Source organism: Siphateles boraxobius, unplaced genomic scaffold, assembly GCF_051911475.1.
Source record: "Siphateles boraxobius isolate OS27281-9 unplaced genomic scaffold, OSU_SipBor_1 39, whole genome shotgun sequence".
Taxonomy (NCBI): Eukaryota; Metazoa; Chordata; class Actinopteri; order Cypriniformes; family Leuciscidae; genus Siphateles; species Siphateles boraxobius.
This window is the reverse complement of record NW_027509019.1, coordinates 853,797-878,404: the sequence shown is the minus strand read 5'-3', so window position 1 is coordinate 878,404 and position 24,608 is coordinate 853,797. Positions and strand designations below refer to the sequence as shown.

Genomic DNA, 24,608 nt, shown 5'->3' with positions numbered 1-24,608 from the left:
ATGCTCACCACAATACCACCAACGCAGGCCTTTGAACGTAGACTGGAAGCCCGGTTGTGCGGTCAGCAAGAATTTTCGCAATACATTATCAGCTGGCAGGTGCAGATGAACTGAAACTCTCTTTGTTTGGACCTGGCACTTAAAAAAATTGCATGAACTTATTGACCTGACCTACCAGGCACTGTAGTGATCTTTTTCTTTGTAGAAAAGTTAGAAGCTCAGACCAGGAGACAGTGGAAGTTTTCCAAGCAGAAGTTCTTTATTGTTTGTCGGTAGCTGCAGTCATTCCAACATCGTCTAACTAAGGGAACTTTACATTGTAGTTTATATACATTTCAAGGGGGAGGGATTACATTGTGAGGAACAAAGCATGTAAATGAGCTGAAACATGAGAACAGAACGGTGCAGGACTTCTCGCACTGAGATAAGAACTCCAAGTCAAATGGTCTCAGTAATAAAATGGCAGGATTTCAAACTTGCTCAGCATGACTCTTCACCCGGTAAAACAATGAGAACAGGAAAAGCCTAGCCTTCTCGCACTGAGATGGGACAGTCAGGCATATCCTGCTGGGAATCCCTACCGTTTGCAGAGATTTCCTGGTCTCATCATTTATAAACTTTCTCAATATAAAATACTATTGTATTGGAAATCTAAATTAAACATTTAAATAAAATTTGTAATCCTACAACACCATATTAAAAAAAAGGGTCTCTAATTTAATAATGTAACACGTTTTATACAGACACTTCATATTTAAACGGTATTAGATTATTTTTTGGATTCACTGGCTTCTGTGAAGCGTTGAGCTAAAATGACGCATGACGCCGTTCCTGGAAGCCGCGCTGATCGGATACAACTACCTGTCTCTGCAACTCCTCGTTACTATAGTGGAAAGTATATCCGCCTGTCACGCGGAAGACCGGGGTTCGATTCCCCGACGGGGAGATCCAGTCCTTTACTGCTGCCAAAAGACCTTAACAAATGTTTTGCTCCAGCAAACAAGTTACAGGAGAAGTTGGCAAGGGGCCACCGACGACTGTTTTAAAGACAGCTTGAGAAAAATGCAATGCGTTGGCCGGGAATCGAACGCATACAGCAAGAATGGACAGACCCAGGAATCGAACCCATAGCAAGAATGCTCGTAATCAAGGTCTTTAATTTACAAATGTGATGCGTTGGCCGGGAATCGAACCCGGGTCAACTGCTTGGAAGGCAGCTATGCTCACCACTATACCACCAACGCAAGACTGTTGGATGTAGACTGGAAGCCCTGTTCTGCGGTCAGCAATAATTTGCGCAATACTTTAGCAGCTGGCAGGTGCAGATGAACTGAAACTCTCTTTGTTTGGACCTGGCACTTAAAAAAATTGCATGAACTTATTGACCTGACCTACCAGGCACCATATTAAAAAAAAGGGTCTCTAATTCAATAATGTAACACTTTTTATACAGACACTTCATATTTAAACGGTATTAGATTATTTTTTGGATTCACTGGCTTCTGTGAAGCGTTGAGCTAAAATGACGCATGACGCTGTTCCTGGAAGCCGCGCTGATCGGATACAACTACCTGTCTCTGCAACTCCTTGTTAGTATAGTGGAAAGTATCTCCGCCTGTCACGCGGAGACTGGGGTTCGATTCCCTGACGGGGAGATCCAGTCCTTTACTGCTGCCAAAAGACCTTAACAAATGTTTTGCTCCAGCAAACAAGTTGCAGGAGAAGTTGGCAAGGGGCCTCGGACGACTGTTTTAAAGACAGCTTGAGAAAAATGCAATGCTTTGGCCGGGAATCGAACGCATACAGCAAGAATGGACAGACCCAGGAATCGAACCCATAGCAAGAATGCTCGTAATCAAGGTCTTTAATTTACAAATGTGATGCGTTGGCCAGGAATCGAACCCGGGTCAACTGCTTGGAAGGCAGCTATGCTCACCACTATACCACCAACGCAAGACTGTTGGATGTAGACCGGAAGCCCTGTTCTGCGGTCAGCAATAATTTTTGCAATACTTTAGCAGCTGGCAGGTGCAGATGAACTGAAACTCTCTTTGTTTGGACCTGACACTTAAAAAAATTGCATGAACTTATTGACCTGACCTACCAGGCACCATATTAAAAAACAAGGTCTCTAATTTAATAATGTAACACGTTTTATACAGACACTTCATATTTAAACGGTATTAGATTATTTTTTGCATTCACTGGCTTCTGTGAAGCGTTGAGCTAAAATGACGCATGACGCCGTTCCTGCAAGCCGCGCTGATCGGATACAACTACCTGTCTCTGCAACTCCTTGTTAGTAGAGTGGAATGTATCTCCGCCTGTCACGTGGAGACTGGGGTTCGATTCCCTGACGGGGAGATTCAGTCCTTTACTGCTGCCAAAAGACCTTAACAAATGTTTTGCTCCAGCAAACAAGTTACAGGGAAGTTGGCAAGGGGCCCGGACGACTGTTTTAAAGACAGCTTGAGAAAAATGCAATGCGTTGGCCGGGAATCGAACCCATACAGCAAGAATGGACAGACCCAGGAATCGAACCCATAGCAAGAATGCTCGTAATCAAGGTCTTTAATTTACAAATGTGATGCGTTGGCCGGGAATCGAACCCGGTCACCTGCTTGGAAGGCAGCTATGCTCACCACTATACCACCAACGCAGGCCTTTGAACGTAGACTGGAAGCCCGGTTGTGCGGTCAGCAAGAATTTTCGCAATACATTAGCAGCTGGCAGGTGCAGATGAACTGAAACTCTCTTTGTTTGGACCTGGCACTTAAAAAAATTGCATGAACTTATTGACCTGACCTACCAGGCACTGTAGTGATCTTTTTCTTTGTAGAAAAGTTAGAAGCTCAGACCAGGAGACAGTGGAAGTTTTCCAAGCAGAAGTTCTTTATTGTTTGTCGGTAGCTGCAGTCATTCCAACATCGTCTAACTAAGGGAACTTTACATTGTAGTTTATATACATTTCAAGGGGGAGGGATTACATTGTGAGGAACAAAGCATGTAAATGAGCTGAAACATGAGAACAGAACGGTGCAGGACTTCTCGCACTGAGATAAGAACTCCAAGACAAATGGTCTCAGTAATAAAATAGCAGGTGTTCAAACTTGCTCAGCATGACTCTTCACCCGGTAAAACAATGAGAACAGGAAAAGCCTAGCCTTCTCGCACTGAGATGGGACAGTCAGGAATATCCTGCTGGGAACCCCTACCGTTTGCAGAGATTTCCTGGTCTCATCATTTATAAACTTTCTCAATATAAAATACTATTGTATTGGAAATCTAAATTAAACATTTAAATAAAATTTGTAATCCTACAACACCATATTAAAAAACAAGGTCTCTAATTTAATAATGTAACACGTTTTATACAGACACTTCATATTTAAACGGTATTAGATTATTTTTTGGATTCACTGGCTTCTGTGAAGCGTTGAGCTAAAATGACGCATGACGCCATTCCTGGAAGCCGCGCTGATCGGATACAACTACCTGTCTCTGCAACTCCTCGTTAGTATAGTGGAAAGTATCTCCGCCTGTCACGCGGAAGACCGGGGTTCGATTCCCCGACGGGGAGATCCAGTCCTTTACTGCTGCCAAAAGACCTTAACAAATGTTTTGCTCCAGCAAACAAGTTACAGGAGAAGTTGGCAAGGGGCCACCGACGACTGTTTTAAAGACAGCTTGAGAAAAATGCAATGCGTTGGCCGGGAATCGAACGCATACAGCAAGAATGGACAGACCCAGGAATCGAACCCATAGCAAGAATGCTCGTAATCAAGGTCTTTAATTTACAAATGTGATGCGTTGGCCAGGAATCGAACCCGGGTCAACTGCTTGGAAGGCAGCTATGCTCACCACTATGCCACCAACACAAGACTGTTGGATGTAGACTGGAAGCCCTCTTCTGCGGTCAGCAAGAATGTTCGCAATATATTAGCAGCTGGCAGGTGCAGATGTATTGAAACTCTCTTTGTTTGGACCTGGCACTTAAAAAAATTGCATGAACTTATTGACCTGACCTACCAGGCACCATATTAAAAAAAAGGGTCTCTAATTTAATAATGTAACACGTTTTATACAGACACTTCATATTTAAACGGTATTAGATTATTTTTTGGATTCACTGGCTTCTGTGAAGCGTTGAGCTAAAATGACGCATGACGCCGTTCCTGGAAGGCGCGCTGATCGGATACGACTACCTGTCTCTGTAACTCCTCGTTAGTATAGTGGAAAGTATCTCCGCCTGTCACGCGGAAGACCGGGGTTCGATTCCCCGACGGGGAGATCCAGTCCTTTACTGCTGCCAAAAGACCTTAACAAATGTTTTGCTCCAGCAAACAAGTTACAGGAGAAGTTGGCAAGGGGCCACCGACGACTGTTTGAAAGACAGCTTGAGAAAAATGCAATGCGTTGGCCGGGAATCGAACGCATACAGCAAGAATGGACAGACCCAGGAATCGAACCCCTAGCAAGAATGCTCCTAATCAAGGTCCTTAATTTACAAATGTGATGCGTTGGCCAGGAATCGAACCCGGGTCAACTGCTTGGAAGGCAGCTATGCTCACCACTATACCACCAACGCAAGACTGTTGGATGTAGACTGGAAGCCCTGTTCTGCGGTCAGCAATAATTTGCGCAATACTTTAGCAGCTGGCAGGTGCAGATGAACTGAAACTCTCTTTGTTTGGACCTGGCACTTAAAAAAATTGCATGAACTTATTGACCTGACCTACCAGGCACCATATTAAAAAAAAGGGTCTCTAATTCAATAATGTAACACTTTTTATACAGACACTTCATATTTAAACGGTATTAGATTATTTTTTGGATTCACTGGCTTCTGTGAAGCGTTGAGCTAAAATGACGCATGACGCTGTTCCTGGAAGCCGCGCTGATCGGATACAACTACCTGTCTCTGCAACTCCTTGTTAGTATAGTGGAAAGTATCTCCGCCTGTCACGCGGAGACTGGGGTTCGATTCCCTGACGGGGAGATCCAGTCCTTTACTGCTGCCAAAAGACCTTAACAAATGTTTTGCTCCAGCAAACAAGTTGCAGGAGAAGTTGGCAAGGGGCCTCGGACGACTGTTTTAAAGACAGCTTGAGAAAAATGCAATGCGTTGGCCGGGAATCGAACGCATACAGCAAGAATGGACAGACCCAGGAATCGAACCCATAGCAAGAATGCTCGTAATCAAGGTCTTTAATTTACAAATGTGATGCGTTGGCCGGGAATCGAACCCGGGTCAACTACTTGGAAGGCAGCTATGCTCACCATTATACCAGCAACGCAAGACTGTTGGATGTAGACCGGAAGCCCTGTTCTGCGGTCAGCAATAATTTTTGCAATACTTTAGCAGCTGGCAGGTGCAGATGAACTGAAACTCTCTTTGTTTGGACCTGACACTTAAAAAAATTGCATGAACTTATTGACCTGACCTACCAGGCACCATATTAAAAAACAAGGTCTCTAATTTAATAATGTAACACGTTTTATACAGACACTTCATATTTAAACGGTATTAGATTATTTTTTGCATTCACTGGCTTCTGTGAAGCGTTGAGCTAAAATGACGCATGACGCCGTTCCTGCAAGCCGCGCTGATCGGATACAACTACCTGTCTCTGCAACTCCTTGTTAGTATAGTGGAAAGTATCTCCGCCTGTCATGCGGAGACTGGGGTTCGATTCCCCGACGGGGAGATTTAGTCCTTTACTGCTGCCAAAAGACCTTAACAAAAGTTTTGCTCCAGCAAACAAGTTACAGGGAAGTTGGCAAGGGGCCCTGACGACTGTTTTAAAGACAGCTTGAGAAAAATGCAATGCGTTGGCCGGGAATCGAAACCATACAGCAAGAATGGATAGATCCAGGAATCGAACCCATAGCAAGAATGCTCGTAATCAAGGTCTTTAATTTACAAATGTGATGCGTTGGCCGGGAATCGAACCCGGGTCAACTGCTTGGAAGGCAGCTAGGCTCACCACTATACCACCAACGCAAGACTGTTGGATGTAGGCTGGAAGCCGTCTTGTGCGGTCAGCAAGAATTTTCGCAATACATTAGCAGGTGGCAGGTGCAGATGAACTGAAACTCTCTTTGTTTGGACCTGGCACTTAAAAAAATTGCATGAACTTATTGACCTGACCTACCAGGCACTGTAGTGATCTTTTTCTTTGTAGAAAAGTTAGAAGCTCAGACCAGGAGACAGTGGAAGTTTTCCAAACAGAAGTTCTTTATTGCTTGTCGGTAGCTGCAGTCATTCCAACATCGTCTAACTAAGGGAACTTTACATTGTAGTTTATATACATTTCAAGGGGGAGGGATTACATTGTGAGGAACAAAGCATTAAATGAGCTGAAACATGAGAACAGAACGGTGCAGGACTTCTCGCACTGAGATAAGAACTCCAAGACAAATGGTCTCAGTAATAAAATGGCAGGATTTCAAACTTGCTCAGCATGCCTCTTCACCCGGTAAAACAATGAGAACAGGAAAAGCCTAGCCTTCTCGTACTGAGATGGGACAGTCAGGAATATCCTGCTGGGAACCCCTACCATTTGCAGAGATTTCCTGGTCTCATCATTTATAAACTTTCTCAATATAAAATACTATTGTATTGGAAATCTAAATTAAACATTTAAATAAAATTTGTAATCCTACAACACCATATTAAAAAAAAGGGTCTCTAATTTAATAATGTAACACGTTTTATACAGACACTTCATATTTAAACGGTATTAGATTATTTTTTGGATTCACTGGCTTCTGTGAAGCGTTGAGCTAAAATGACGCATGACGCCGTTCCTGGAAGCCGCGCTGATCGGATACAACTACCTGTCTCTGCAACTCCTCGTTACTATAGTGGAAAGTATATCCGCCTGTCACGTGGAAGACCGGGGTTCGATTCCCCGACGGGGAGATCCAGTCCTTTACTGCTGCCAAAAGACCTTAACAAATGTTTTGCTCCAGCAAACAAGTTACAGGAGAAGTTGGCAAGGGGCCACCGACGACTGTTTTAAAGACAGCTTGAGAAAAATGCAATGCGTTGGCCGGGAATCGAACGCATACAGCAAGAATGGACAGACCCAGGAATCGAACCCATAGCAAGAATGCTCGTAATCAAGGTCTTTAATTTACAAATGTGATGCGTTGGCCGGGAATCGAACCCGGGTCAACTGCTTGGAAGGCAGCTATGCTCACCACTATACCACCAACGCAAGACTGTTGGATGTAGACTGGAAGCCCTGTTCTGCGGTCAGCAATAATTTGCGCAATACTTTAGCAGCTGGCAGGTGCAGATGAACTGAAACTCTCTTTGTTTGGACCTGGCACTTAAAAAAATTGCATGAACTTATTGACCTGACCTACCAGGCACCATATTAAAAAAAAGGGTCTCTAATTCAATAATGTAACACTTTTTATACAGACACTTCATATTTAAACGGTATTAGATTATTTTTTGGATTCACTGGCTTCTGTGAAGCGTTGAGCTAAAATGACGCATGACGCTGTTCCTGGAAGCCGCGCTGATCGGATACAACTACCTGTCTCTGCAACTCCTTGTTAGTATAGTGGAAAGTATCTCCGCCTGTCACGCGGAGACTGGGGTTCGATTCCCTGACGGGGAGATCCAGTCCTTTACTGCTGCCAAAAGACCTTAACAAATGTTTTGCTCCAGCAAACAAGTTGCAGGAGAAGTTGGCAAGGGGCCTCGGACGACTGTTTTAAAGACAGCTTGAGAAAAATGCAATGCTTTGGCCGGGAATCGAACGCATACAGCAAGAATGGACAGACCCAGGAATCGAACCCATAGCAAGAATGCTCGTAATCAAGGTCTTTAATTTACAAATGTGATGCGTTGGCCAGGAATCGAACCCGGGTCAACTGCTTGGAAGGCAGCTATGCTCACCACTATACCACCAACGCAAGACTGTTGGATGTAGACCGGAAGCCCTGTTCTGCGGTCAGCAATAATTTTTGCAATACTTTAGCAGCTGGCAGGTGCAGATGAACTGAAACTCTCTTTGTTTGGACCTGACACTTAAAAAAATTGCATGAACTTATTGACCTGACCTACCAGGCACCATATTAAAAAACAAGGTCTCTAATTTAATAATGTAACACGTTTTATACAGACACTTCATATTTAAACGGTATTAGATTATTTTTTGCATTCACTGGCTTCTGTGAAGCGTTGAGCTAAAATGACGCATGACGCCGTTCCTGCAAGCCGCGCTGATCGGATACAACTACCTGTCTCTGCAACTCCTTGTTAGTAGAGTGGAATGTATCTCCGCCTGTCACGTGGAGACTGGGGTTCGATTCCCTGACGGGGAGATTCAGTCCTTTACTGCTGCCAAAAGACCTTAACAAATGTTTTGCTCCAGCAAACAAGTTACAGGGAAGTTGGCAAGGGGCCCGGACGACTGTTTTAAAGACAGCTTGAGAAAAATGCAATGCGTTGGCCGGGAATCGAACCCATACAGCAAGAATGGACAGACCCAGGAATCGAACCCATAGCAAGAATGCTCGTAATCAAGGTCTTTAATTTACAAATGTGATGCGTTGGCCGGGAATCGAACCCGGTCACCTGCTTGGAAGGCAGCTATGCTCACCACTATACCACCAACGCAGGCCTTTGAACGTAGACTGGAAGCCCGGTTGTGCGGTCAGCAAGAATTTTCGCAATACATTAGCAGCTGGCAGGTGCAGATGAACTGAAACTCTCTTTGTTTGGACCTGGCACTTAAAAAAATTGCATGAACTTATTGACCTGACCTACCAGGCACTGTAGTGATCTTTTTCTTTGTAGAAAAGTTAGAAGCTCAGACCAGGAGACAGTGGAAGTTTTCCAAGCAGAAGTTCTTTATTGTTTGTCGGTAGCTGCAGTCATTCCAACATCGTCTAACTAAGGGAACTTTACATTGTAGTTTATATACATTTCAAGGGGGAGGGATTACATTGTGAGGAACAAAGCATGTAAATGAGCTGAAACATGAGAACAGAACGGTGCAGGACTTCTCGCACTGAGATAAGAACTCCAAGACAAATGGTCTCAGTAATAAAATAGCAGGTGTTCAAACTTGCTCAGCATGACTCTTCACCCGGTAAAACAATGAGAACAGGAAAAGCCTAGCCTTCTCGCACTGAGATGGGACAGTCAGGAATATCCTGCTGGGAACCCCTACCGTTTGCAGAGATTTCCTGGTCTCATCATTTATAAACTTTCTCAATATAAAATACTATTGTATTGGAAATCTAAATTAAACATTTAAATAAAATTTGTAATCCTACAACACCATATTAAAAAACAAGGTCTCTAATTTAATAATGTAACACGTTTTATACAGACACTTCATATTTAAACGGTATTAGATTATTTTTTGGATTCACTGGCTTCTGTGAAGCGTTGAGCTAAAATGACGCATGACGCCATTCCTGGAAGCCGCGCTGATCGGATACAGCTACCTGTCTCTGCAACTCCTCGTTAGTATAGTGGAAAGTATCTCCGCCTGTCACGCGGAAGACCGGGGTTCGATTCCCCGACGGGGAGATCCAGTCCTTTACTGCTGCCAAAAGACCTTAACAAATGTTTTGCTCCAGCAAACAAGTTACAGGAGAAGTTGGCAAGGGGCCACCGACGACTGTTTTAAAGACAGCTTGAGAAAAATGCAATGCGTTGGCCGGGAATCGAACGCATACAGCAAGAATGGACAGACCCAGGAATCGAACCCATAGCAAGAATGCTCGTAATCAAGGTCTTTAATTTACAAATGTGATGCGTTGGCCAGGAATCGAACCCGGGTCAACTGCTTGGAAGGCAGCTATGCTCACCACTATGCCACCAACACAAGACTGTTGGATGTAGACTGGAAGCCCTCTTCTGCGGTCAGCAAGAATGTTCGCAATATATTAGCAGCTGGCAGGTGCAGATGTATTGAAACTCTCTTTGTTTGGACCTGGCACTTAAAAAAATTGCATGAACTTATTGACCTGACCTACCAGGCACCATATTAAAAAAAAGGGTCTCTAATTTAATAATGTAACACGTTTTATACAGACACTTCATATTTAAACGGTATTAGATTATTTTTTGGATTCACTGGCTTCTGTGAAGCGTTGAGCTAAAATGACGCATGACGCCGTTCCTGGAAGGCGCGCTGATCGGATACGACTACCTGTCTCTGTAACTCCTCGTTAGTATAGTGGAAAGTATCTCCGCCTGTCACGCGGAAGACCGGGGTTCGATTCCCCGACGGGGAGATCCAGTCCTTTACTGCTGCCAAAAGACCTTAACAAATGTTTTGCTCCAGCAAACAAGTTACAGGAGAAGTTGGCAAGGGGCCACCGACGACTGTTTGAAAGACAGCTTGAGAAAAATGCAATGCGTTGGCCGGGAATCGAACGCATACAGCAAGAATGGACAGACCCAGGAATCGAACCCCTAGCAAGAATGCTCCTAATCAAGGTCCTTAATTTACAAATGTGATGCGTTGGCCAGGAATCGAACCCGGGTCGACTGCTTGGAAGGCAGCTATGCTCACCACTATACCACCAACGCAAGACTGTTGGATGTAGACTGGAAGCCCTGTTCTGCGGTCAGCAATAATTTGCGCAATACTTTAGCAGCTGGCAGGTGCAGATGAACTGAAACTCTCTTTGTTTGGACCTGGCACTTAAAAAAATTGCATGAACTTATTGACCTGACCTACCAGGCACCATATTAAAAAAAAGGGTCTCTAATTCAATAATGTAACACTTTTTATACAGACACTTCATATTTAAACGGTATTAGATTATTTTTTGGATTCACTGGCTTCTGTGAAGCGTTGAGCTAAAATGACGCATGACGCTGTTCCTGGAAGCCGCGCTGATCGGATACAACTACCTGTCTCTGCAACTCCTTGTTAGTATAGTGGAAAGTATCTCCGCCTGTCACGCGGAGACTGGGGTTCGATTCCCTGACGGGGAGATCCAGTCCTTTACTGCTGCCAAAAGACCTTAACAAATGTTTTGCTCCAGCAAACAAGTTGCAGGAGAAGTTGGCAAGGGGCCTCGGACGACTGTTTTAAAGACAGCTTGAGAAAAATGCAATGCGTTGGCCGGGAATCGAACGCATACAGCAAGAATGGACAGACCCAGGAATCGAACCCATAGCAAGAATGCTCGTAATCAAGGTCTTTAATTTACAAATGTGATGCGTTGGCCGGGAATCGAACCCGGGTCAACTACTTGGAAGGCAGCTATGCTCACCATTATACCAGCAACGCAAGACTGTTGGATGTAGACCGGAAGCCCTGTTCTGCGGTCAGCAATAATTTTTGCAATACTTTAGCAGCTGGCAGGTGCAGATGAACTGAAACTCTCTTTGTTTGGACCTGACACTTAAAAAAATTGCATGAACTTATTGACCTGACCTACCAGGCACCATATTAAAAAACAAGGTCTCTAATTTAATAATGTAACACGTTTTATACAGACACTTCATATTTAAACGGTATTAGATTATTTTTTGCATTCACTGGCTTCTGTGAAGCGTTGAGCTAAAATGACGCATGACGCCGTTCCTGCAAGCCGCGCTGATCGGATACAACTACCTGTCTCTGCAACTCCTTGTTAGTATAGTGGAAAGTATCTCCGCCTGTCATGCGGAGACTGGGGTTCGATTCCCCGACGGGGAGATTTAGTCCTTTACTGCTGCCAAAAGACCTTAACAAAAGTTTTGCTCCAGCAAACAAGTTACAGGGAAGTTGGCAAGGGGCCCTGACGACTGTTTTAAAGACAGCTTGAGAAAAATGCAATGCGTTGGCCGGGAATCGAAACCATACAGCAAGAATGGATAGATCCAGGAATCGAACCCATAGCAAGAATGCTCGTAATCAAGGTCTTTAATTTACAAATGTGATGCGTTGGCCGGGAATCGAACCCGGGTCAACTGCTTGGAAGGCAGCTAGGCTCACCACTATACCACCAACGCAAGACTGTTGGATGTAGGCTGGAAGCCGTCTTGTGCGGTCAGCAAGAATTTTCGCAATACATTAGCAGGTGGCAGGTGCAGATGAACTGAAACTCTCTTTGTTTGGACCTGGCACTTAAAAAAATTGCATGAACTTATTGACCTGACCTACCAGGCACTGTAGTGATCTTTTTCTTTGTAGAAAAGTTAGAAGCTCAGACCAGGAGACAGTGGAAGTTTTCCAAACAGAAGTTCTTTATTGCTTGTCGGTAGCTGCAGTCATTCCAACATCGTCTAACTAAGGGAACTTTACATTGTAGTTTATATACATTTCAAGGGGGAGGGATTACATTGTGAGGAACAAAGCATTAAATGAGCTGAAACATGAGAACAGAACGGTGCAGGACTTCTCGCACTGAGATAAGAACTCCAAGACAAATGGTCTCAGTAATAAAATGGCAGGATTTCAAACTTGCTCAGCATGCCTCTTCACCCGGTAAAACAATGAGAACAGGAAAAGCCTAGCCTTCTCGTACTGAGATGGGACAGTCAGGAATATCCTGCTGGGAACCCCTACCATTTGCAGAGATTTCCTGGTCTCATCATTTATAAACTTTCTCAATATAAAATACTATTGTATTGGAAATCTAAATTAAACATTTAAATAAAATTTGTGATCCTACAGCACCATATTTAAAAACAAGGTCTCTAATTTAATAATGTAACACGTTTTATACAGACACTTCATATTTAAACGGTATTAGATTATTTTTTGGATTCACTGGCTTCTGTGAAGCGTTGAGCTAAAATGACGCATGACGCCGTTCCTGGAAGGCGCGCTGATCGGATACGACTACCTGTCTCTGCAACTCCTCGTTAGTATAGTGGAAAGTATCTCCGCCTGTCACGCGGAAGACCGGGGTTCGATTCCCCGACGGGGAGATCCAGTCCTTTACTGCTGCCAAAAGACCTTAACAAATGTTTTGCTCCAGCAAACAAGTTACAGGAGAAGTTGGCAAGGGGCCACCGACGACTGTTTGAAAGACAGCTTGAGAAAAATGCAATGCGTTGGCCGGGAATCGAACGCATACAGCAAGAATGGACAGACCCAGGAATCGAACCCCTAGCAAGAATGCTCCTAATCAAGGTCCTTAATTTACAAATGTGATGCGTTGGCCAGGAATCGAACCCGGGTCAACTGCTTGGAAGGCAGCTATGCTCACCACTATACCACCAACGCAAGACTGTTGGATGTAGACTGGAAGCCCTGTTCTGCGGTCAGCAATAATTTGCGCAATACTTTAGCAGCTGGCAGGTGCAGATGAACTGAAACTCTCTTTGTTTGGACCTGGCACTTAAAAAAATTGCATGAACTTATTGACCTGACCTACCAGGCACTATATTAAAAAAAAGGGGTCTCTAATTCAATAATGTAACACTTTTTATACAGACACTTCATATTTAAACGGTATTAGATTATTTTTTGGATTCACTGGCTTCTGTGAAGCGTTGAGCTAAAATGACGCATGACGCTGTTCCTGGAAGCCGCGCTGATCGGATACAACTACCTGTCTCTGCAACTCCTTGTTAGTATAGTGGAAAGTATCTCCGCCTGTCATGCGGAGACTGGGGTTCGATTCCCCGACGGGGAGATTTAGTCCTTTACTGCTGCCAAAAGACCTTAACAAAAGTTTTGCTCCAGCAAACAAGTTACAGGGAAGTTGGCAAGGGGCCCTGACGACTGTTTTAAAGACAGCTTGAGAAAAATGCAATGCGTTGGCCGGGAATCGAAACCATACAGCAAGAATGGATAGATCCAGGAATCGAACCCATAGCAAGAATGCTCGTAATCAAGGTCTTTAATTTACAAATGTGATGCGTTGGCCGGGAATCGAACCCGGGTCAACTGCTTGGAAGGCAGCTAGGCTCACCACTATACCACCAACGCAAGACTGTTGGATGTAGGCTGGAAGCCGTCTTGTGCGGTCAGCAAGAATTTTCGCAATACATTAGCAGCTGGCAGGTGGAGATGAACTGAAACTCTCTTTGTTTGGACCTGGCACTTAAAAAAATGGCATGAACTTATTGACCTGACCTACCAGGCACCATATTAAAAAACAAGGTATCTAATTTAATAATGTAACACGTTTTATACAGACACTTCATATTTAAACGGTATTAGATTATCTTTTGCAATCACTGGCTTATGTGAAGCGTTGAGCTAAAATGACGCATGAAGCCGTTACTGGAAGCCACGCTGATCGGTTACAACTACCTGTCTCTGCAACTCCTTGTTAGTATAGTGGCAAGTATCTCCGCCTGTCACGCGGAGACTGGGGTTCGATTCCCCGATGGGGAGATCCAGTCCTTTACTGCTGCCAAAAGACCTTAACAAAAGTTTTGCTCCAGCAAACAAGTTACAGGAGAAGTTGGCAAGGGGCCCCGGACGACTGTTTTAAAGACAGCTTGAGAAAAATGCAATGCGTTGGCCGGGAATCGAACCCATACAGCAAGAATGGACAGACCCAGGAATCGAACCCATAGCAAGAATGCTCGTAATCAAGGTCTTTAATTTACAAATGTGATGCGTTGGCCGGGAATCGAACCCGGTCACCTGCTCGGAAGGCAGCTATGCTCACCACAATACCACCAACGCAGGCCTTTGAACGTAGACTGGAAGCCCGGTTGTGCGGTCAGCAAGAATTTTCGCAATACATTATCAGCTGGCAGGTGCAGATGAACTGAAACTCTCTTTGTTTGGACCTGGCACTTAAAAAAATTGCATGAACTTATTGACCTGACCTACCAGGCACTGTAGTGATCTTTTTCTTTGTAGAAAAGTTAGAAGCTCAGACCAGGAGACAGTGGAAGTTTTCCAAGCAGAAGTTCTTTATTGTTTGTCGGTAGCTGCAGTCATTCCAACATCGTCTAACTAAGGGAACTTTACATTGTAGTTTATATACATTTCTAGGGGGAGGGATTACATTGTGAGGAACAAAGCATGTAAATGAGCTGAAACATGAGAACAGAACGGTGCAGGACTTCTCGCACTGAGATAAGAACTCCAAGACAAATGGTCTCAGTAAAGAAATAGCAGGTGTTCAAACTTGCTCAGCATGACTCTTCACCCGGTAAAACAATGAGAACAGGAAAAGCCTAGCCTTCTCGCACTGAGATGGGACAGTCAGGAATATCCTGCTGGGAACCCCTACCGTTTGCAGAGATTTCCTGGTCTCATCATTTATAAACTTTCTCAATATAAAATACTATTGTATTGGAAATCTAAATTAAACATTTAAATAAAATTTGTAATCCTACAACACCATATTAAAAAAAAGGGTCTCTAATTTAATAATGTAACACGTTTTATACAGACACTTCATATTTAAACGGTATTAGATTATTTTTTGGATTCACTGGCTTCTGTGAAGCGTTGAGCTAAAATGACGCATGACGCCGTTCCTGGAAGCCGCGCTGATCGGATACAACTACCTGTCTCTGCAACTCCTCGTTAGTATAGTGGAAAGTATCTCCGCCTGTCACGCGGAAGACCGGGGTTCGATTCCCCGACGGGGAGATCCAGTCCTTTACTGCTGCCAAAAGACCTTAACAAATGTTTTGCTCCAGCAAACAAGTTACAGGAGAAGTTGGCAAGGGGCCACCGACGACTTTTTTAAAGACAGCTTGAGAAAAATGCAATGCGTTGGCCGGGAATCGAACGCATACAGCAAGAATGGACAGACCCAGGAATCGAACCCATAGCAAGAATGCTCGTAATCAAGGTCTTTAATTTACAAATGTTATGCGTTGGCCGGGAATCGAACCCGGGTCAACTGCTTGGAAGGCAGCTATGCTCACCACTATACCACCAACACAAGACTGTTGGATGTAGACTGGAAGCCCTCTTCTGCGGTCAGCAAGAATGTTCGCAATATATTAGCAGCTGGCAGGTGCAGATGAATTGAAACTCTCTTTGTTTGGACCTGCCACTTAAAAAAATTGCATGAACTTATTGACCTGACCTACCAGGCACCATATTTAAAAAAAGGGTCTCTAATTTAATAATGTAACACGTTTTATACAGACACTTCATATTTAAACGGTATTAGATAATTTTTTGGATTCACTGGCTTCTGTGAAGCGTTGAGCTAAAATGACGCATGACGCCGTTCCTGGAAGCCGCGCTGATCGGATACAACTACCTGTCTCTGCAACTCCTCGTTAGTATAGTGGAAAGTATCTCCGCCTGTCACGCGGAAGACCGGGGTTCGATTCCCCGACGGGGAGATCCGGTCCTTTACTGCTGCCAAAAGACCTTAACAAATGTTTTGCTCCAGCAAACAAGTTACAGGAGAAGTTGGCAAGGGGCCACCGACGACTGTTTTAAAGACAGCTTGAGAAAAATGCAATGCGTTGGCCGGGAATCGAACGCATACAGCAAGAATGGACAGACCCAGGAATCGAACCCATAGCAAGAATGCTCGTAATCAAGGTCTTTAATTTACAAATGTGATGCGTTGGCCGGGAATCGAACCCGGGTCAACTGCTTGGAAGGCAGCTATGCTCACCACTATACCACCAACGCAAGACTGTTGGATGTAGACTGGAAGCCCTGTTCTGCGGTCAGCAAAAATTTTCGCAATACTTTAGCAGCTGGCAGGTGCAGATGAACTGAAACTCTCTTTGTTTGGACCTGGCACTTAAAAAAATTGCATGAACTTATTGACCTGACCTACCAGGCACCATATTAAAACAATGAGAACAGGAAAAGTCTAGCCTTCTCGCACTGAGATGGGACAGTCAGGAATATCCTGCTGGGAACCCCTACCGTTTGCAGAGATTTCCTGGTCTCATCATTTATAAACTTTCTCAATATAAAATACTATTGTATTGGAAATCTAAATTAAACATTTAAATAAAATTTGTAATCCTACAACACCATATTAAAAAAAAGGGTCTCTAATTTAATAATGTAACACGTTTTATATAGACACTTCATATTTAAACGGTATTAGATTATTTTTTGGATTCACTGGCTTCTGTGAAGCGTTGAGCTAAAATGACGCATGACGCCGTTCCTGGAAGCCGGGCTGATCGGATACAACTACCTGTCTCTGCAACTCCTCGTTAGTATAGTGGAAAGTATCTCCGCCTGTCACGCGGAAGACCGGGGTTCGATTCCCCGACGGGGAGATCCAGTCCTTTACTGCTGCCAAAAGACCTTAACAAATGTTTTGCTCCAGCAAACAAGTTACAGGAGAAGTTGGCAAGGGGCCCCGGACGACTGTTTTAAAGACAGCTTGAGAAAAATGCAATGCGTTGGCCGGGAATCGAACCCATACAGCAAGAATGGACAGACCCAGGAATCGAACCCATAGCAAGAATGCTCGTAATCAAGGTCTTTAATTTACAAATGTGATGCGTTGGCCGGGAATCGAACCCGGTCACCTGCTCGGAAGGCAGCTATGCTCACCACAATACCACCAACGCAGGCCTTTGAACGTAGACTGGAAGCCCGGTTGTGCGGTCAGCAAGAATTTTCGCAATACATTATCAGCTGGCAGGTGCAGATGAACTGAAACTCTCTTTGTTTGGACCTGGCACTTAAAAAAATTGCATGAACTTATTGACCTGACCTACCAGGCACTGTAGTGATCTTTTTCTTTGTAGAAAAGTTAGAAGCTTAGACCAGGAGACAGTGGAAGTTTTCCAAACAGAAGTTCTTTATTGCTTGTCGGTAGCTGCAGTCATTCCAACATCGTCTAACTAAGGGAACTTTACATTGTAGTTTATATACATTTCAAGGGGGAGGGATTACATTGTGAGGAACAAAGCATTAAATGAGCTGAAACATGAGAACAGAACGGTGCAGGACTTCTCGCACTGAGATAAGAACTCCAAGACAAATGGTCTCAGTAATAAAATGGCAGGATTTCAAACTTGCTCAGCATGCCTCTTCACCCGGTAAAACAATGAGAACAGGAAAAGCCTAGCCTTCTCGTACTGAGATGGGACAGTCAGGAATATCCTGCTGGGAACCCCTACCATTTGCAGAGATTTCCTGGTCTCATCATTTATAAACTTTCTCAATATAAAATACTATTGTATTGGAAATCTAAATTAAACATTTAAATAAAATTTGTAATCCTACAGCACCATATTTAAAAACAAGGTCTCTAATTTAATAATGTAACACGTTTTATACAGACACTTCATATTTAAACGGTATTAGATTATTTTTTGGATTCACTGGCTTCTGTGAAGCGTTGAGCTAAAATAACGCATGACGCCGTTCCTGGAAGACGCGCTGATCGGATACAACTACCTGTCTCTGCAACTCCTCGTTAGTATAATGGAAAGTATCTGCGCCTGTCACGCGGAAGACCGGGGTTCGATTCCCCGACGGGGAGATCCAGTCCTTTACTGCTGCCAAAAGACCTTAACAAATGTTTTGCTCCAGCCAACAAGTTACAGGAGAAGTTGGCAAGGGGCCTCGGACGACTGTTTTAAAGACAGCTTGAGAAAAATGCAATGCTTTGGCCGGGAATCGAACGCATACAGCAAGAATGGACTGCCCCAGGAATAGAACCCATAGCAAGAATGCTCGTAATCAAGGTCTTTAATTTACAAATGTGATGCGTTGGCCGGCAATCGAACCCGGGTCAACTGCTTGGAAGGCAGCTACGCTCACCGCTATACCACCAACGCAAGACTGTTGGATGTAGACTTGAAGCCCTGTTCTGCGGTCAGCAATAATTTTCGCAATACTTTAGCAGCTGGCAGGTGCAGATGAACTGAAACTCTCTTTGTTTGGACCTGGAACTTAAAAAAATTGCATGAACTTATTGACCTGACCTACCAGGCACCATATTAAAAAAAAAGGGTCTCTAATTTAATAATGTAACACTTTTTATACAGACACTTCATATTTAAACGGTATTAGATTATTTTTTGCATTCACTGGCTTCTGTGAAGCGTTGAGCTAAAATGACGCATGACGCCGTTCCTGCAAGCCGCGCTGATCGGATACAACTACCTGTCTCTGCAACTCCTTGTTAGTATAGTGGAATGTATCTCCGTCTGTCACGCGGAGCCTGGGGTTCGATTCCCTGACGGGGAGATTCAGTCCTTTACTGCTGCCAAAAGACCTTAACAAATGTTTTGCTCCAGCAAACAAGTTACAGGGAAGTTGGCAAGGGGCCCGGACGACTGTTTTAAAGACAGCTTGAGTAAAATGCAATGCGTTGGCCGGGAATCGAACCCATACAGCAAGAATGGACAGACCCAGGAATCGAACCCATAGCAAGAATGCTCGTAATCAAGGTCTTTAATTTACAAATGTGATGCATTGGCCGGGAATCGAACCCGGTCACCTGCTTGGAAGGCAGCTATGCTCACCACTATACCACCAACGCAGGCCTTTGAAGGTAGACTGGAAGCCCGGTTGTGCGGTCAGCAAGAATTTTCGTAATACATTAGCAGCTGGCAGGTGCAGATGAACTGAAACTCTCTTTGTTTGGACCTGGCACTTAAAAAAATTGCATGAACTTATTGACCTGACCTACCAGGCACTGTAGTGATCTTTTTCTTTGTAGAAAAGTTAGAAGCTCAGACCAGGAGACAGTGGAAGTTTTCCAAGCAGAAGTTCTTTATTGTTTGTCGGTAGCTGCAGTCATTCCAACATCGTCTAACTAAGGGAACTTTACATTGTAGTTTATATACATTTCAAGGGGGAGGGATTACATTGTGAGGAACAAAGCATGTAAATGAGCTGAAACATGAGAACAGAACGGTGCAGGACTTCTCGCACTGAGATAAGAACTCCAAGACAAATGGTCTCAGTAATAAAATAGCAGGTGTTCAAACTTGCTCAGCATGACTCTTCACCCGGTAAAACAATGAGAACAGGAAAAGCCTAGCCTTCTCGCACTGAGATGGGACAGTCAGGAATATCCTGCTGGGAACCCCTACCGTTTGCAGAGATTTCCTGGTCTCATCTTTTATAAACTTTCTCAATATAAAATACTATTGTATTGGAAATCTAAATTAAACATTTAAATAAAATTTGTAATCCTACAACACCATATTAAAAAAAAGGGTCTCTAATTTAATAATGTAACACGTTTTATACAGACACTTCATATTTAAACGGTATTAGATTATTTTTTGGATTCACTGGCTTCTGTGAAGCGTTGAGCTAAAATGACGCATGACGCCGTTCCTGGAAGCCGCGCTGATCGGATACAACTACCTGTCTCTGCAACTCCTCGTTAGTATAGTGGAAAGTATCTCCGCCTGTCACGCGGAAGACCGGGGTTCGATTCCCCGACGGGGAGATCCAGTCCTTAACTGCTGCCAAAAGACCTTAACAAATCTTTTGCTCCAGCAAACAAGTTACAGGAGAAGTTGGCAAGGGGCCACCGACGACTGTTTTAAAGACAGCTTGAGAAAAATGCAATGCGTTGGCCGGGAATCGAACGCATACAGCAAGAATGGACAGACCCAGGAATCGAACCCATAGCAAGAATGCTCGTAATCAAGGTATTTAATTTACAAATCTGATGCGTTTGGCCAGGAATCGAACCCGGGTCAACTGCTTGGAAGGCAGCTATGCTCACCACTATACCACCAACACAAGACTGTTGGATGTAGACTGGAAGCCCTCTTCTGCGGTCAGCAAGAATGTTCGCAATATATTAGCAGCTGGCAGGTGCAGATGAATTGAAACTCTCTTTGTTTGGACCTGGCACTTAAAAAAATTGCATGAACTTATTGACCTGACCTACCAGGCACCATATTAAAAAAAAGGGTCTCTAATTTAATAATGTAACACGTTTTATACAGACATTTCATATTTAAACGGTATTAGATAATTTTTTGGATTCACTGGCTTCTGTGAAGCGTTGAGCTAAAATGACGCATGCCGCCGTTCCTGGAAGCCGCGCTGATCGGATACAACTACCTGTCTCTGCAACTCCTCGTTAGTATAGTGGAAAGTATCTCCGCCTGTCACGCGGAAGACCGGGGTTCGATTCCCCGACGGGGAGATCCAGTCCTTTACTGCTGCCAAAAGACCTTAACAAATCTTTTGCTCCAGCAAACAAGTTACAGGAGAAGTTGGCAAGGGGCCACCGACGACTGTTTTAAAGACAGCTTGAGAAAAATGCAATGCGTTGGCCGGGAATCGAACGCATACAGCAAGAATGGACAGACCCAGGAATCGAACCCATAGCAAGAATGCTCGTAATCAAGGTCTTTAATTTACAAATGTGATGCGTTGGCCGGGAATCGAACCCCGGTCAACTGCTTGGAAGGCAGCTATGCTCACCACTATACAACCAACGCAAGACTGTTGGATGTAGACTGGAAGCCCTGTTCTGCGGTCAGCATTAATTTTCGCAATACTTTAGCAGCTGGCAGGTGCAGATGAACTGAAACCCTCTTTGTTTGGACCTGGCACTTAAAAAAATTGCATGAACTTATTGACCTGACCTACCAGGCACCATATTAAAAAACAAGGTATCTAATTTAATGATGTAACACATTTTATACAGACACTTCATATTTAAACGGTATTAGATTATTTTTTGCATTCACTGGCTTCTGTGAAGCGTTGAGCTAAAATGACGCATGACGCCGTTCCTGCAAGCCGTGCTGATCGGATACAACTACCTGTCTCTGCAACTCCTTGTTAGTATAGTGGAAAGTATCTCCGCCTGTCACGCGGAGACTGGGGTTCGATTCCCCGACGGGGAGATTCAGTCCTTTACTGCTGCCAAAAGGCCTTAACAAATGTTTTGCTCCAGCAAACAAGTTACAGGGAAGTTGGCAAGGGGCCCGGACGACTGTTTTAAAGACAGCTTGAGAAAAATGCAATGCGTTGGCCGGGAATCGAACGCATACAGCAAGAATGGACAGACCCAGGAATCGAACCCCTAGCAAGAATGCTCGTAATCAAGGTCTTTAATTTACAAATGTGATGCGTTGGCCGGGAATCGAACCCCGTCACCTGCTTGGAAGGCAGCTATGCTCACCACTATACAACCAACGCAAGACTGTTGGATGTAGACTGGAAGCCCTGTTCTGCGGTCAGCATTAATTTTCGCAATACTTTAGCAGCTGGCAGGTGCAGATGAACTGAAACCCTCTTTGTTTGGACCTGGCACTTAAAAAAATTGCATGAACTTATTGACCTGACCTACCAGGCACCATATTAAAAAACAAGGTATCTAATTTAATAATGTAACACATTTTATACAGACACTTCATATTTAAACGGTATTAGATTATTTTTTGCATTCACTGGCTTCTGTGAAGCGTTGAGCTAAAATGACGCATGACGCCGTTCCTGCAAGCCGTGCTGATCGGATACAACTACCTGTCTCTGCAACTCCTTGTTAGTATAGTGGAAAGTATCTCCGCCTGTCACGCGGAGACTGGGGTTCGATTCCCCGACGGGGAGATTCAGTCCTTTACTGCTGCCAAAAGGCCTTAACAAATGTTTTGCTCCAGCAAACAAGTTACAGGGAAGTTGGCAAGGGGCCCGGACGACTGTTTTAAAGACAGCTTGAGAAAAATGCAATGCGTTGGCCGGGAATCGAACGCATACAGCAAGAATGGACAGACCCAGGAATCGAACCCCTAGCAAGAATGCTCGTAATCAAGGTCTTTAATTTACAAATGTGATGCGTTGGCCGGGAATCGAACCCCGTCACCTGCTTGGAAGGCAGCTATGCTCACCACTATACCACCAACGCAAGACTGTTGGATGTAGACTGGAAGCCCTGTTCTGCGGTCAGCAATAATTTGCGCAATACTTTAGCAGCTGGCAGGTGCAGATGAATTGAAACTCTCTTTGTTTGGACCTGGCACTTAAAAAAATTGTATGAACTTATTGACCTGACCTACCAGGCACCATATTAAAAAAAAGGGTCTCTAATTCAATAATGTAACACTTTTTATACAGACACTTCATATTTAAACGGTATTAGATTATTTTTTGGATTCACTGGCTTCTGTGAAGCGTTGAGCTAAAATGACGCATGACGCTGTTCCTGGAAGCCGCGCTGATCGGATACAACTACCTGTCTCTGCAACTCCTTTTTAGTATAGTGGAAAGTATCTCCGCCTGTCACGCGGAGACTGGGGTTCGATTCCCTGACGGGGAGATTCAGTCCTTTACTGCTGCCAAAAGACCTTAACAAATGTTTTGCTCCAGCAAACAAGTTGCAGGAGAAGTTGGCAAGGGGCCTCGGACGACTGTTTTAAAGACCGCTTGAGAAAAATGCAATGCGTTGGCTGGGAATCGAACGCATACAGCAAGAAGGGACAGACCCAGGAATCGAATCCATAGCAAGAATGCTCGTAATCAAAGTCTTTAATTTACAAATGTGATGCGTTGGCCGGGAATCGAACCCGGGTCAACTGCTTGGAAGGCAGCTATGCTCACCACTATACCACCAACACAAGACTGTTGGATGTAGACTGGAAGCCCTCTTCTGCGGTGAGCAAGAATGTTCGCAATATATTAGCAGCTGGCAGGTGCAGATGAATTGAAACTCTCTTTGTTTGGACCTGGCACTTAAAAAAATTGCATGAACTTATTGACCTGACCTACCAGGCACCATATTAAAAAAAAGGGTCTCTAATTTAATAATGTAACACGTTTTATACAGACACTTCATATTTAAACGGTATTAGATTATTTTTTGGATTCACTGGCTTCTGTGAAGCGTTGAGCTAAAATGACGCATGACGCCGTTCCTGGAAGCCGCGCTGATCGGATACAACTACCTGTCTCTGCAACTCCTCGTTAGTATAGTGGAAAGTATCTCCGCCTGTCACGCGTAAGACCGGGGTTCGATTCCCCGACGGGGAGATCCAGTCCTTTACTGCTGCCAAAAGACCTTAACAAATGTTTTGCTCCAGCAAACAAGTTACAGGAGAAGTTGGCAAGGGGCCACCGACGACTGTTTTAAAGACAGCTTGAGAAAAATGCAATGCGTTGGCCGGGAATCGAACGCATACAGCAAGAATGGACAGACCCAGGAATCGAACCCATAGCAAGAATGCTCGTAATCAAGGTCTTTAATTTACAAATGTGATGCGTTGGCCGGGAATCGAACCCGGGTCAACTGCTTGGAAGGCAGCTATGCTCACCACTATACCACCAACACAAGACTGTTGGATGTAGACTGGAAGCCCTCTTCTGCGGTCAGCAAGAATGTTCGCAATATATTAGCAGCTGGCAGGTGCAGATGAATTGAAACTCTCTTTGTTTGGACCTGGCACTTAAAAAAATTGCATGAACTTATTGACCTGACCTACCAGGCACCATATTAAAAAACAAGGTCTCTAATTTAATAATGTAACACGTTTTATACAGACACTTCATATTTAAACGGTATTAGATTATTTTTTGCATTCACTGGCTTCTGTGAAGCGTTGAGCTAAAATGCCGCATGACGCCGTTCCTGCAAGCCGCGCTGATCGGATACAACTACCTGTCTCTGCAACTCCTTGTTAGTATAGTGGAAAGTATCTCCGCCTGTCACGCGGAAGACCGGGGTTCGATTCCCCGACGGGGAGATCCAGTCCTTTACTGCTGCCAAAAGACCTTAACAAATGTTTTGCTCCAGCAAACAAG

At 44.2% G+C, this 24,608-nt stretch overlaps 28 non-coding genes across 28 annotated transcripts; 14 read left to right on the top strand and 14 right to left on the bottom strand.

Moving 5' to 3' along the window:
- Nucleotides 1–874: 874 nt before the first annotated feature.
- Nucleotides 875–946, top strand: trnad-guc (transfer RNA aspartic acid (anticodon GUC)). Its single transcript has one exon. It is a non-coding gene; the product is annotated as a tRNA-Asp (tRNA).
- Nucleotides 947–1,172: 226 nt separating this feature from the next.
- Nucleotides 1,173–1,244, bottom strand: trnag-ucc (transfer RNA glycine (anticodon UCC)). The gene has a single exon. It is a non-coding gene; the product is annotated as a tRNA-Gly (tRNA).
- A 637-nt stretch (nt 1,245–1,881) lies between these two features.
- trnag-ucc (transfer RNA glycine (anticodon UCC)) lies at nt 1,882–1,953 on the bottom strand. The gene has a single exon. It is a non-coding gene; the product is annotated as a tRNA-Gly (tRNA).
- Nucleotides 1,954–3,508: 1,555 nt separating this feature from the next.
- trnad-guc (transfer RNA aspartic acid (anticodon GUC)) lies at nt 3,509–3,580 on the top strand. Its single transcript has one exon. It is a non-coding gene; the product is annotated as a tRNA-Asp (tRNA).
- Nucleotides 3,581–4,218: 638 nt separating this feature from the next.
- Nucleotides 4,219–4,290, top strand: trnad-guc (transfer RNA aspartic acid (anticodon GUC)). Its single transcript has one exon. It is a non-coding gene; the product is annotated as a tRNA-Asp (tRNA).
- A 226-nt stretch (nt 4,291–4,516) lies between these two features.
- On the bottom strand, nt 4,517–4,588 carry trnag-ucc (transfer RNA glycine (anticodon UCC)). Its single transcript has one exon. It is a non-coding gene; the product is annotated as a tRNA-Gly (tRNA).
- A 1,344-nt stretch (nt 4,589–5,932) lies between these two features.
- On the bottom strand, nt 5,933–6,004 carry trnag-ucc (transfer RNA glycine (anticodon UCC)). The gene has a single exon. It is a non-coding gene; the product is annotated as a tRNA-Gly (tRNA).
- Nucleotides 6,005–6,853: 849 nt separating this feature from the next.
- On the top strand, nt 6,854–6,925 carry trnad-guc (transfer RNA aspartic acid (anticodon GUC)). Its single transcript has one exon. It is a non-coding gene; the product is annotated as a tRNA-Asp (tRNA).
- A 226-nt stretch (nt 6,926–7,151) lies between these two features.
- trnag-ucc (transfer RNA glycine (anticodon UCC)) lies at nt 7,152–7,223 on the bottom strand. Its single transcript has one exon. It is a non-coding gene; the product is annotated as a tRNA-Gly (tRNA).
- A 637-nt stretch (nt 7,224–7,860) lies between these two features.
- Nucleotides 7,861–7,932, bottom strand: trnag-ucc (transfer RNA glycine (anticodon UCC)). Its single transcript has one exon. It is a non-coding gene; the product is annotated as a tRNA-Gly (tRNA).
- A 1,555-nt stretch (nt 7,933–9,487) lies between these two features.
- Nucleotides 9,488–9,559, top strand: trnad-guc (transfer RNA aspartic acid (anticodon GUC)). Its single transcript has one exon. It is a non-coding gene; the product is annotated as a tRNA-Asp (tRNA).
- A 638-nt stretch (nt 9,560–10,197) lies between these two features.
- Nucleotides 10,198–10,269, top strand: trnad-guc (transfer RNA aspartic acid (anticodon GUC)). Its single transcript has one exon. It is a non-coding gene; the product is annotated as a tRNA-Asp (tRNA).
- Nucleotides 10,270–10,495: 226 nt separating this feature from the next.
- Nucleotides 10,496–10,567, bottom strand: trnag-ucc (transfer RNA glycine (anticodon UCC)). Its single transcript has one exon. It is a non-coding gene; the product is annotated as a tRNA-Gly (tRNA).
- Nucleotides 10,568–11,911: 1,344 nt separating this feature from the next.
- trnag-ucc (transfer RNA glycine (anticodon UCC)) lies at nt 11,912–11,983 on the bottom strand. Its single transcript has one exon. It is a non-coding gene; the product is annotated as a tRNA-Gly (tRNA).
- An 849-nt stretch (nt 11,984–12,832) lies between these two features.
- Nucleotides 12,833–12,904, top strand: trnad-guc (transfer RNA aspartic acid (anticodon GUC)). The gene has a single exon. It is a non-coding gene; the product is annotated as a tRNA-Asp (tRNA).
- A 226-nt stretch (nt 12,905–13,130) lies between these two features.
- trnag-ucc (transfer RNA glycine (anticodon UCC)) lies at nt 13,131–13,202 on the bottom strand. Its single transcript has one exon. It is a non-coding gene; the product is annotated as a tRNA-Gly (tRNA).
- A 636-nt stretch (nt 13,203–13,838) lies between these two features.
- On the bottom strand, nt 13,839–13,910 carry trnag-ucc (transfer RNA glycine (anticodon UCC)). The gene has a single exon. It is a non-coding gene; the product is annotated as a tRNA-Gly (tRNA).
- Nucleotides 13,911–15,467: 1,557 nt separating this feature from the next.
- On the top strand, nt 15,468–15,539 carry trnad-guc (transfer RNA aspartic acid (anticodon GUC)). The gene has a single exon. It is a non-coding gene; the product is annotated as a tRNA-Asp (tRNA).
- A 226-nt stretch (nt 15,540–15,765) lies between these two features.
- On the bottom strand, nt 15,766–15,837 carry trnag-ucc (transfer RNA glycine (anticodon UCC)). Its single transcript has one exon. It is a non-coding gene; the product is annotated as a tRNA-Gly (tRNA).
- A 340-nt stretch (nt 15,838–16,177) lies between these two features.
- trnad-guc (transfer RNA aspartic acid (anticodon GUC)) lies at nt 16,178–16,249 on the top strand. The gene has a single exon. It is a non-coding gene; the product is annotated as a tRNA-Asp (tRNA).
- A 226-nt stretch (nt 16,250–16,475) lies between these two features.
- Nucleotides 16,476–16,547, bottom strand: trnag-ucc (transfer RNA glycine (anticodon UCC)). Its single transcript has one exon. It is a non-coding gene; the product is annotated as a tRNA-Gly (tRNA).
- A 536-nt stretch (nt 16,548–17,083) lies between these two features.
- Nucleotides 17,084–17,155, top strand: trnad-guc (transfer RNA aspartic acid (anticodon GUC)). The gene has a single exon. It is a non-coding gene; the product is annotated as a tRNA-Asp (tRNA).
- A 3,071-nt stretch (nt 17,156–20,226) lies between these two features.
- On the top strand, nt 20,227–20,298 carry trnad-guc (transfer RNA aspartic acid (anticodon GUC)). The gene has a single exon. It is a non-coding gene; the product is annotated as a tRNA-Asp (tRNA).
- Nucleotides 20,299–20,937: 639 nt separating this feature from the next.
- On the top strand, nt 20,938–21,009 carry trnad-guc (transfer RNA aspartic acid (anticodon GUC)). Its single transcript has one exon. It is a non-coding gene; the product is annotated as a tRNA-Asp (tRNA).
- A 2,347-nt stretch (nt 21,010–23,356) lies between these two features.
- On the bottom strand, nt 23,357–23,428 carry trnag-ucc (transfer RNA glycine (anticodon UCC)). Its single transcript has one exon. It is a non-coding gene; the product is annotated as a tRNA-Gly (tRNA).
- Nucleotides 23,429–23,768: 340 nt separating this feature from the next.
- trnad-guc (transfer RNA aspartic acid (anticodon GUC)) lies at nt 23,769–23,840 on the top strand. Its single transcript has one exon. It is a non-coding gene; the product is annotated as a tRNA-Asp (tRNA).
- A 226-nt stretch (nt 23,841–24,066) lies between these two features.
- Nucleotides 24,067–24,138, bottom strand: trnag-ucc (transfer RNA glycine (anticodon UCC)). The gene has a single exon. It is a non-coding gene; the product is annotated as a tRNA-Gly (tRNA).
- A 340-nt stretch (nt 24,139–24,478) lies between these two features.
- Nucleotides 24,479–24,550, top strand: trnad-guc (transfer RNA aspartic acid (anticodon GUC)). The gene has a single exon. It is a non-coding gene; the product is annotated as a tRNA-Asp (tRNA).
- Nucleotides 24,551–24,608: the final 58 nt, after the last annotated feature.